This window comes from Pieris brassicae, chromosome 11 (assembly GCF_905147105.1).
Source record: "Pieris brassicae chromosome 11, ilPieBrab1.1, whole genome shotgun sequence".
NCBI lineage: Eukaryota > Metazoa > Arthropoda > Insecta > Lepidoptera > Pieridae > Pieris > Pieris brassicae.
In genome coordinates this window covers 8349486-8361631 of record NC_059675.1, presented here as the reverse complement: position 1 = coordinate 8361631, position 12146 = coordinate 8349486, and positions in this window count along the sequence as shown.

The following is a 12146-nucleotide window of genomic DNA, read 5'->3' as shown; positions in this document are numbered from 1 at the left end:
TGTATAATTAAATGAAATTAAATTATATTAATTCGTGAATAATTAATCAAATTATTCTTGAAAGTTATGCATAATAATATCATTAGAGTCGTTTATGTAGTACCGCCCATTTATCGAGCATTTGTTCGTTCCCTTACATCCGGTCTATTTTATTCTGGGACACCCGGCTATTGCAATAGACACATTATACACCCTATATGTAATGATTAATTTGTCCTTAATCAAAAGAGGGAAACATTCAATCATAACGTAGTTACAATTATTTAAATGTATGTTATAATATACGCTGAAACTTATTAATATCTATTATTTTTCACCATTTACTACAAAACAAAATTATCAGAAATTTTTATAACGAGAGAAACGAACAGTAGGCTGAAATAATGTTAAGTGATACCTCTCATGGACACTTACACTACTTGATGGCTAAAGAACGAGTTGGTGGCCTTTTTCTTTTGGAGAGACCGTTAATGGAAGTTGGCTGTCTATTTCGTGAAGCGTATCTGGGCCTGACAACATTACTAATTCATAAACTTATTTATTTATATTTTTTTATTTTACAATAACCCTTGGTCTTGGTCTCAGGTTTGTATCTGTTACTTGACATAAGCTATGCCGGAACCATTACGATATTCACATAAATATAATATGAAAGAATAAAAGAGAAACACATACTGAGAGTCAAAAACAAGAAGTTCATAAATAATTAACAAAAAAAAAATTTACATGTAACACTAAAAATATACTAACGAAAACTAAACTAAATTCTAAAAAAAATAAAGATATAAGTAGCTTATTACGAGACAGATGAATAACGTAACCTTACTGTGCGAGCGACTTAAATACGCAAGCAGAAACGTTTATTAGCTAAAGCCGTAGTCCGAACGCACGAAAGGTCGCATCGGCTTTACTTAAGGTTTTTGCCATGACCTTATTAACTCGACATATATTTTGTTGCTTTTCTATATCTCCATTCAGCAATAAAGTAGTAACTACATTAAAAATCGCTCAAACGCGCTTAAACGTAACGAAACGTAATCTACGAGTATAACGTTATTTTAGACGCAAGCAATTCACAAGTCAGATCTGATTGTGTAGTTCAGATCTAAAACTAATTATGTAAGCTTTTTAAATTTAGACGCATCAATCTACAAAAGCATGTCATTTTACATGAATAAATAAAGTAAATACAAGCTTTTACATGTATAAATATAATTTTTTAAGATCAAGATAAGAAAGTCCTAACATGGTTTTTAAAATGTTTATTAAATGTATAAGTCAACTTTTAAAAGAGGTAAACCCTTAATGAAGGATTCCAAAGTATTTTATATTTACTTTGATATTCAACTGAGCTGAAGCACTCTTCTGAATTCAATTTAAAATAATTTGTATTGCATTTCCATCATAACTGTAGGTAGTATACCAAGCACGCGTTTAAATAGGAGAGCCGCAGATCAAAATCGATTCGAAAAGCTCAGCAGTCACAATACTCGTGCCGAGCTCTATTAATTTATAGAACGTTTTTGTTTAAATCCGAGACGAATTGTAAATTTGAATACTGGTACATTATATATTTACGGTTTTTATAGGCTCTTCTCATGCGACGGGAGTATGGAATGTGTTTTATATTTTACGGTTCGTATCTCGAATTCCTCGTGATTCTACACTCGATTACTTTGATGCGTAAAGCACTAATCCGTAATAGCGTTTAATCGAATTTCTCTCAGATGCTTTCTTAAAAAAGTGTAAGCAATTAGTAACGAAACATTAGTTGCATCACATAGGGTGAATCGTTTCACCGTTGTAAAATTGCGAATCTTTGTTCTCAACAAAAGCTTTTTCCAAAACGCCGAGCTTCACGGTTTGTTACAAAAACATAAAATTAAATGAAATAATGTTTGTTGTGACAGCGCGTCCCGCATGACAAAATACGAACATTTATTTGTAACAACAATGTAGTAAATATCTGTTTAATAACCGTGCGGTCGCCATGGCCTTAAACGTGGATTATGGTCGGGTTAACTTCTGTTACAGTTTTCACGATGACAAATGAAATTCGGCTAATAGCTATATAATATGCATTTCAATTTAGAAATAATAGCGGTTTTGTTTCCGCAAATCCTACCAATTGGAAAGTTCATTTGCTCAAAGCCATCGAAAAGTCTACTTTAATTTAAAATTTTAGTTTTATTCCTACATTTTTAACTACAAAAGTAATGCAAGATTTGCAGGCTTTTCAAAAAACTATACATGTTATTATAACAAAATCTAAACAAAATGTTTTATCTATAACACTCATTATTCGTCAAATAAACAATTTAAGCGTTGGTCAAACATGAGGGATCCCAGCCCGCATGGTGGACCGCACATCCCCGCTGGAATTTGTCATGGCAAAAATGAAATAAAAATGTATTGAAATGAAATTTATTTTACCCGAGGCAGTATAACGATCTAATAAATCGGGAGGATGCGGCCGTAAGTCTGGGTTCACCGCAGACCTCGTATTTCACGTGTGCAATGTACCGCGAAATCAATAGAGCTGTACCGCTTTCATACATAACATATTAAATACCACCTCATAAATTCATAAACAAGCCTTGGTAATATAATTTCTTTGTCTACTTCTACGCACACATATAAAGGTAGACCTTTCAAAGATTATTTATATTACTATTTGTAAAGACATCTTTACTTTGTACTTGTTTAGAAAGGTATTCGATATAAGTATTTCGAAACGTTCACAAATTCTAAAAGATTCACAAGCTTTTCTTCAACTTAGTTAAAATGCAAATTATTATTTGATTGCAGCTGTCAATTAAAATGAGAGCCTTGGTGCGAATCTAATGTTGTTAATGAAACACGGCCCGCAATCAAACGCAAGAACAAGAATAAATTTATTAACGATGTAAAAATATCACCGCATAAATCGATATCTGAGCTGTCAGTTTATCGACAATTATTCTTAATTGGATTATGAAAGTGGTGCAATGTAGGCATTGCATGGTTTAAGTTATGGCAGACAAGCGGAGTAGGTACCATAGATTATATAGATCACCTTGATTTAGAACAAATTACAGTATATAGATACGTAAGGACAACCTTAGGTCTATAAACTGTAAGTATTTCTATTATATTAATTAGTTACGGTCAAATTATTAAGCTTTTATAAAGATATCCCCTGCATCATTGTACCATAAGTAAGAAAAGATTTTAGTCTTAGACGAAAATAATTAAAAAAACTGATTGTCGTTTACTTTACATACAAAAAACTTCGTAAAGCTAATTAGTAATTAAGCTGAACATTGTAAATTTTTAACCGCCTGTCTCATAAATTGTCCCATAGTCTGTCGTCTCTGTGATCTCTGGGACAGACGAGAGTCGTCTCATTGGCTTAGGATAAAGGGGCGGGACCGCCTTCTCATAGTCTTGACTAATTGATATTGAAATATTCAGTGACACGTGAATTATTTAATATCCGAAGGGTATTAAAATGTTTGCAAATTGCTGCACGGCCTTTTCTGACATCCATACTTATAATAATAAAAATATAAGTAGATAAGTGGGAGTGCGTGTCAACATGTATTTTTCATATAATTTTTCCTTTCTTTATACTTAGTTAATTAAGTGGTTTACGCAAACACATGAATGTTCATAAAGCCCTTACAGTATTATACATACTATACAAAGAAAACAGAGAATCAATAAATATTATTTTAAATATAATACTAAATATTTCTTTTTATCATTCATTAATATGAAACACATAGCAGAAAGCTAAGATTTAAGGTTCTTTTTCTTTAAAATTGATATTTTGTACATTACACTTTTAATTTAAAAAATGTATGCGTATACTAGTACACTTCTTTATGGCCTTATTTTTCGAAATGATCTACTATATTCAACTTTACAGAAATTGGTTAAATTAAGTTAAATTAGATAAAGTTTAACAAAAGGTTTTTGTTATAATAGACATGAATACAAATAATACAATTATTTAATTTTACCTTATAAGGTACTACTAAGATTATTACAGAATTTCATTAATTGTAATAGAACTATTACTATCATTGTTATCTATATTATATATTTTTGTTATTAATGGCTTCGAATCAACCGTGGTAGGGACAAGAAAAAGATGGCGCGTAACGTAAAAATGTGACGCGTAACCAAAAAAATTTACGGTAATTTTTTTTCCAACGTCGATAAGAAGAAAGCTAAACAAACTTTTTTATGGTTGAAAGAGATTTAGTCTTCGTCTATGATTCCTATGTACATACAAATATACTTATTATATATATATTAATTTTAGAGAAGGAGTCGTGCCTGGTGTTTGCAGAATATTGTTGCCTTGTGTTTTTATTACCATTTTCGATAACGCTTGCACGAGATCTTTACCTCCCAAGTGTTAACTACTTACAGGAGATCAAGAATTTATATGGTTAATGTAAATGAAAGCCGCATGAACGTAGTTTCCGTTGATCGGATTTATTTAATAATATATTTACGACATTTTGACCTCAGTAAACGCAGTAGAAAGGTTTATTTCGATGTAAATACGAGGGATCGTTCACAATTAATAGCTGCGTAATAAAACTGTGCTCAAAGGGCGCCGCAAAGACAGCATTAGTCAGCTAATGGCTTATGATTATGATATTTTAAACTACGCTGAACTTACTTAAGCTGAACTTTCACTGTGTTTATTAAACTTAATGCTGGGATCTCAAGTATTATCGTTTAAAATGTTTGTATGCCAGTCTTTGTTTTGTTAATAATATGTGCAAAATTAAATATAATAAGCAGTAAAACTAAATGGTATCAAAGTTGGTAATCTTAAATAGTAGAATGTAAATAAAGCTTAATATATGGGTTTGTAACGAGTAATATTTTATTGGTCGTCTTCAGCTAAATTGACTAGTTTTACAAGAGTTTATTTAAAATATCATACAAACGTTTTAATGGCCAGTCCACTAGGTTTTTGTTTGTATAGTATCTGGAAATATTTGACGTAACAGGAAAAATGCCTAAACGACTTCTGGGCATCATTTAATTCACATTTTGGGTACTATACATTTTATTATTTAAATATTACTGGTTTAAATCCTGTATTAGTGATGTATTTAATGTAAGTTCACCGTATTCAAATGAGGCGGCACCAGGCAAAGCGTTGCCTAAATATTAGTTTAATATTTGGTAGATCGTATCACAGCCGCACTCGAATACGGTTGTAGCTCGCTCGCCAAAGCTTGCGCTTAATAACAAAGTCTTACCAAATTTATATGTATTGCAACTATGGATATAGTATAGTAAAGTACCATTAGTTAAATTTTTGTGAGTAAAAGCTCAATTGAATGAAATTTAAATAATAAATATTTTGATTCTTAATCAATTAGGAACTTAACTAATTCCTTGTAGTAGAGAGTAAACATACTACATAAGTTGGTAAATTGGATGTTATCAATATTCCAATGTAAAATATACCGTTTTATGGTGTAAACACTTTTCCTTTTTTCCTTGATTTATTCAATTTATTTTTATATAAAACGTGTTTATGCCAACAGTAATTATTTACTTTTTTACACATATTACCCACACATTGTCTATGCTTGAAAACGAAATGCATTTTCAAGGATTCCTACAAAAATTTAATATGTTTATGCTGCTTACGTAATACTTGAACGGCCCTAGGCTCACCTGATGATAAATATTATTATTTTCTTACTTATTTTACTCTATGTACGAGTATATTTTCGCTGGCAACATCTTAATTTTATCTTAAATAATAACAAAATCCAACGAGCTACAACCAAAGCACTATCAAATGAATAAATTATGTAAATAGTTCGAGGCGGGTTCTCGCTTTCTTGTAAATGATTTGCCGTTTCACGTCTAATGGCCGCCGATACACGCACAGATCTACATATTATTAGTGCTTCGAATTATTTAATTATAAGCTTTTATAACCACGTGGCGTGCGAGCATGCAAAGTTGTGTGCTTTGAAGCGTCCAAGAGGCGACCGTTTGAATGTCAATAAAATTTTACGTCACAATCTATTGACAAATTAGTAACAGAATAATCTGAAATTTATTTTTAATATGAATTTCCCTGTAGTTTTATTATTTATATGATGAAATGCATTAAGTATCTAACATTTTTGATTGGACAGTCGTGGTCTGTGAAGAACGAATAATAAGAATTTCACAGAATGCCAATGAAACGATCAAACTAGAATTCTGTGTCACACAGGTTGCGTTACATACATAATACAAATTAAAGCATAATGTAAAAGCGACTTTTTGTATGTTAACACTTTCTTAAAGTTATTTGCAATTCTTTCTGAATTTCATTATTCATCATCATTTTCTTAATAACACCATCCTTTTTACTAGACACTGATCTTTATTTCCAGGCATCAAAGTTGATATTGGCTTGTCAACGCAATGAGAGTTATATGGATCAAAGAAGCCGCTACCATTTGTCACATTTTTGGATCGATCTGCAAAAGTCGCGCCCGCCCAGTTTGCACCTTATATCTTGCTCTTTTTTCTTAAAAATATTAAGGAATGCGTATTTAATGGTCTTCTCTTTTGGGGCCGTGTCCAATCATTCTGTCATTAAAATTAAGGAAGCGTCGAGTTGATGATCAGTATTGGACACGTGTTGGAGGGTCTATTTTAATGTAATTTTAATCAAACCAACATGGTATTTAATTTTAACTTAAGTAAGACTCTGGAAAACTCAATGTAATAAAATTTGCACATATTAAGATTTATTTAATGAAATGATAATTGATATAAAGGAATTGAGAATGTAAATCAAAACACGACGTTATGCGTTTATTAATTTATTGTTAAAAAATAACGCGAGAAAACACGATCAAAAGCTATAATGCATAGAATAAGGAATGTTTCATTATTTTAATGTTATTTTAATTTAGAGCTAAGAATGTGAAATATAGTGTTATGTGATGTGGCTGAATACATGTTTCTTTGTTTATTTTAATTAACGATATGTCAGATTTTAGAAGTCAAATTGGATGAACATTTCAACTAGAAGTACTCAGATCTTAAATGGAAATATTATGGAATGAAAAACATTTAAGGTTTAAGCATTTTATTGACTGACAAAAATTTAAGGTACATGTACGCATAATGGTACTAATCAAAAACTCTAATACCGCCCTAAACTCAACGCAAGAGTGTTTTGTGCATAAATAAATTCATTTGAATGCCGTTCCATCGCACGGCAATGGAATCACGTGTCTAACAAATTTCAGAAATAAACAGTATAAGTTTATTGACAGTAGAGGTTACATTCACATACGGTAGTTCGCGCTAAGTGTCTACTCTGATCATAATATACACACCTTAAATTAGTTGCGAAATAAATATATGTAATGCGTTGAAAGATTAACAATAATATGTGCCTATATATAGACCAGGCAAATCTATCAACACTAAAAAGATTCCGCTCATTATCCACTTTCAAAGTGATTCTGCGAGTAATTACTTTAATATCGCGTATTAAGGTGATTGTGTGCTTGGGATAATAGAGCTTAATGCGAGATAATTGCAAGTCTAACGGCAGTCGATGAAGACATAATTCCTCTTGAATTAATAAAACTAATGTGTGCGATACATCACTTGTCGTTTGTATATCGTCAGTAGACTTAGAGCTGATAAAATTTTGTTTGATCATTTATTACTTACAGCCAGGCCAACGCAACCTGTACAAATGCACGTTCTCGTAAACAATTTATATTTCTTTGCTTGCTTCTGTAACTATTATATTGCTCATGAATTAAACTTTTTAAATTTAGGTAAATAAGTGTAGAATACGTATAAAAGTATTGGCTTTTATGTTTTATTGATCAAAGGAACTAAAAAAATGAATAATTCTAATTTTAAGCAAAATTCACCACTCCTATGCTAAATAATTTCCTTAATCTAATAAATTATGTATAATTTTAAAGACTGTAAGGAACTAAATTTATACTTCGTTTAAGTGTCCTTAGTACTCATATGGTTGTGTAAATTAATTTAGGTATTTGTTTACTGAGGTAAATATTCCGTTTTTTCTATGGATAATAGGACATCAGATGATACCTTTTTAGTATTTCGTAGGCCGTGCAAACGTATTAAGTTTACACCTATAATGTGTACGTCTTTCCGCACATCAATTGTTTAGTTGAGTTGCGTGAACCTACTTTTTTAAAGAATCTTTTTTTTAAATTCATAAATTTGTGTATAAAAAATCTGGTATGGTTCTTTACTTTAAAGTGTAGGCTAAACCTTTTATTGGAAAAAATTAAAGAATCAGGTGATTGGTTATGAAATAACTGCTGAAGACTAGTGGCATGTCCACGACTAATTAGCACTGGAAAAGTATGTTGCCTTCGGCTAACAAGACTTAGAATTTTTTTTACCCATTATGGCCAAATATTGTATACAGTACTACTTTTGCTTTTTTGTTATACTTTTAACTCATAAGCTTTTAAAATGAAATAATAATAAAGTGCCGTTGCCTGGGTACCAAAACTCATTGAAATATTGAATACTGATGCTTGAAATATAAAATTATAACAGCTCCATAGTCATTGTATTTCAGAACCGCACGTAGGTAATTAAACAATTTCAAAAACGATAGTTTGTAGTAACTCGAGCAGTACAAATTCAGCCGCGAGCCGATAATAGTTAGTTAAATGTTCGATTACACACATAACATTATAATAGCAAGTAAATTGTATGTTCGTATAAAACATCCAACAATATTGTCTTTGACTAATCGCGCACGCGCTTCATGCGGGGCCAAGTCACGGCAGTGTCATTGGGCACATTTCAACGGAGTTTATCGCTCTCTTGCACGACACCGATATTGCCCGAAGCGATTTTCAAAAGACGAGCGTTAAAAACTCTCGCTTAACAAAAGTACCACGGACAAAAGAACTCATACCTCGTCTTAATTAATATGATTAATGATGGGAAATCGCGGCAAGTGTTTGAAGCCGCGTTACTGCAATAGGGGAAATAAATTAATTTTATTAGTAGTCCTCTCTAATAGAATACCGTCGAGTGCCGAAATCGCTCCCAAACTAGCTTACAGTTATTTTCTGTTCGTGTCTCTAATTTAAAAATTGGGCGTTAAAACTTACCGATTTATATTTAAATTTACGACATCATGCATAGATGATAGCGTATAAAAAGGAAATGTGACGGTTTATTAAAGACTGCGCCTAACAAGGTAGAGAACGAACCGCTATAACGACGCTTGCATCGTATTAATGTTTAACGATTATTAATTAAAAATATTATTATATGCTTTTGACTACCGTGTTCTCGATGTCAGACTCCAATCATATGCTACGGATCTTATAAAATGATAAGCCTGTTCAGATTTCGCAGTAAAACAAATATAGTTCGCGCGGCGCGTTGTTCTAAACATATTTTCTCATGTTTCTAACTCAAGCGTGAAATTAAAAGTCAATTTGAGCTCTATGGCACGGTGCGAGGGTTTAAATAATAGCTAGTGACGAGATCTGGCCCCGGGCACGATCGTGGTCGAGATAATTAGAAGCCGCGAGTCTGTGGGAGCTATAAAAACGGCAAATTGACCGGCGGGATAACCAGAAAGGCACAATGTGTTAGATAATAATTTCCAAATTACAGGTTGTGTTAGTTCGCGAGCGAGACTGGCCGATCTTTTTTCTTGAACGCCGACCGAGGTGCTAAGGGCAGGCTAATTATTATTTGGGTATCGGGCAAAGTTTTAATGCAGCTGCTACCTGTATAAATATTTATTATCAAAATCCAAAGGCCAATTTTGATGGAATCCAATTAAATCGATTATAAAGTTTAATCAAAAGTGTAACGACTGGCCTTATAGAGGCACATAAACAAACCTCACAGATATTATGTATAATTATCATAAATTGATACGAGTCGCTCTATCTTTGATGTATCAGACATGATATTACGGTAGTTATAGATGTCGGAATGGGTTTCAATCAGTGTCAATAAGCGATGCTATTTGCAGAACATGTACACCTAACAGTTATTATGTGTCTAAACATTGGCCCTTGTCAATCAATAAAGTTTAGGAAAGAAATTATAGGATTATAAGGAATCTTTGTCCATAAAGATACAGATAATAGTACCCCAAACTTTGAATTCAAGTTTGTTTGACTAATTTCTTGAACCCTGTCCCAATACCATTGTGTTTGTCAATGATAAATGGTCGCGGGCGGCTCTTTTCATCTCTTGGACTCTAAGATACCGCCCGTGAAAATAAGTTCACAATTTGGTACTCTATAACCTACACCATATAGCTCATTTTATGGTGTCAATTTATAATTAGAAAACAGGACTAAATGATATGGTACTAATCAATGTAGAGAATAAAGGTAGTAATGCGGTTTAATATCTGAAAGAGACCTTTCGGCGGGTAGTTGCATTCATTCGTAATGAGTTTATTCAGATGCTTAATGGGATGAATCGTCGAAAGTAAATAATACTTGTAGCTGTTGATTAAGTATTTATTACAAATGAATCATAAGATAAATAGAGAATCATGATTGAACTAAATCTACGTTTTATATTTTCTAAGTTTCCTTGTCGATCAACGATAATCTAAAAAGCTTAAATATAAAATATCTGTTATACATCCTTATAATATCAGTAAAGATTACTGATATTATAAGGATGTGTTTAAATAATTACAAACTGTGTCCTAACTTAAATCTACCAGAGCGAAGATTAAAAACTATATTATCATTAGATTGTTACACTATCCCATACAGTAACATAGGACATATATAGATATATAGGCCATATTTAAAAAAAAATATGTCCAGAGAAGCGCGATTCCAGGACGGGACTCTTCTTTAAATTCAGATAGGATTTAGATGTTCTTTGGAAGCCTTCTTATGAGTGCTATTGTGTAATTTTTCATCATATTAATGTATTTTATTCGATGGATATACCATATCCAATATCTATATGATTTCAAACTTGTACCCTTCAAACTCAGAACTCAAAAGTTCTAAGTTCCCACAACTGACCAACATACATGGTGAATGCTACATAAGTGGATGAAACGAGAGAGGTATGTCAGGACCGTACCGACGGTATTCTGTGGTCTCGACTTACCTTCGGAAAAAGGCGTAAATATATATAGAAAAGTAAATTTTGGAACCTTTAAATATTCATAACATCAATAAATCAGTGGTGCTACAACTCTAATTGGGCCTGGGCCTCATTTATCAATGTGTTTCACGATCATTTGTCAATCTAATAGACAAGTAGGTGATCAGCCTCCTCCAGCCAGGGAACGAACCTACGACCTCAGGAAACAGTCAAACGCAGAAGCCGCTAAACCAACACTACGCTGAATTCATTCAAAAAACAAAAATCATTCGAAACTGACATAACCGTTATTCAAACGTGAATTAGCATGAAATACTCTATGGTTTTGAATGCTCTATTTATGAATGTAATGACAATGGCCATTATGTTGTATAAGCAATAAAAATCAATGTCGTGGTAAGGAGCACAATAGTGTCGGAGGTGTGGAGTCGGTTCCAATTGGTTACGGTTTCACGTCGCTATAGATAAGAGATTAACGACTAAAGACCACCTCGTGGATCCTGGTACTTCTGAGTCCCATATCCCAAAGGAGTTAAGATATTCTGGATATGTTTTCCAACTTATGGCGAGAGTCATGCTGCCAGAAAACCTTAGCAGTTCAGTGCCGTCTAAAGTTAAGTCTTAAGTAATAATACTGATATGTGTGGAACATCTATTTGTCTTATTTTGTTTCCTATGTCTTTGCACCAGACGAATTTATTGTTTAGCCACACACTAAATATCCTACAGTATATACGGTCTTGCTACATTTATCTAAAAAAAGCCTAGATTTTTATATCAAAATGATTAGATCTTATTTCTTAAAATATGTTGTTCTTGGAATTTGTAATGAAGTTAAACTTTCTCCAAGCTAGATTATCGATATATATATAAATGAATACCTATTTCCCTTGGTCACGGCATCACGCGTGAACGGCTGGACTGATTTCGCTAATTATTTTTTTGTTGTGTTTGTTATTGTCAGGAGAAAGTTCTTATGAAAGAAACAATTAAGAAAATAGCGCGGC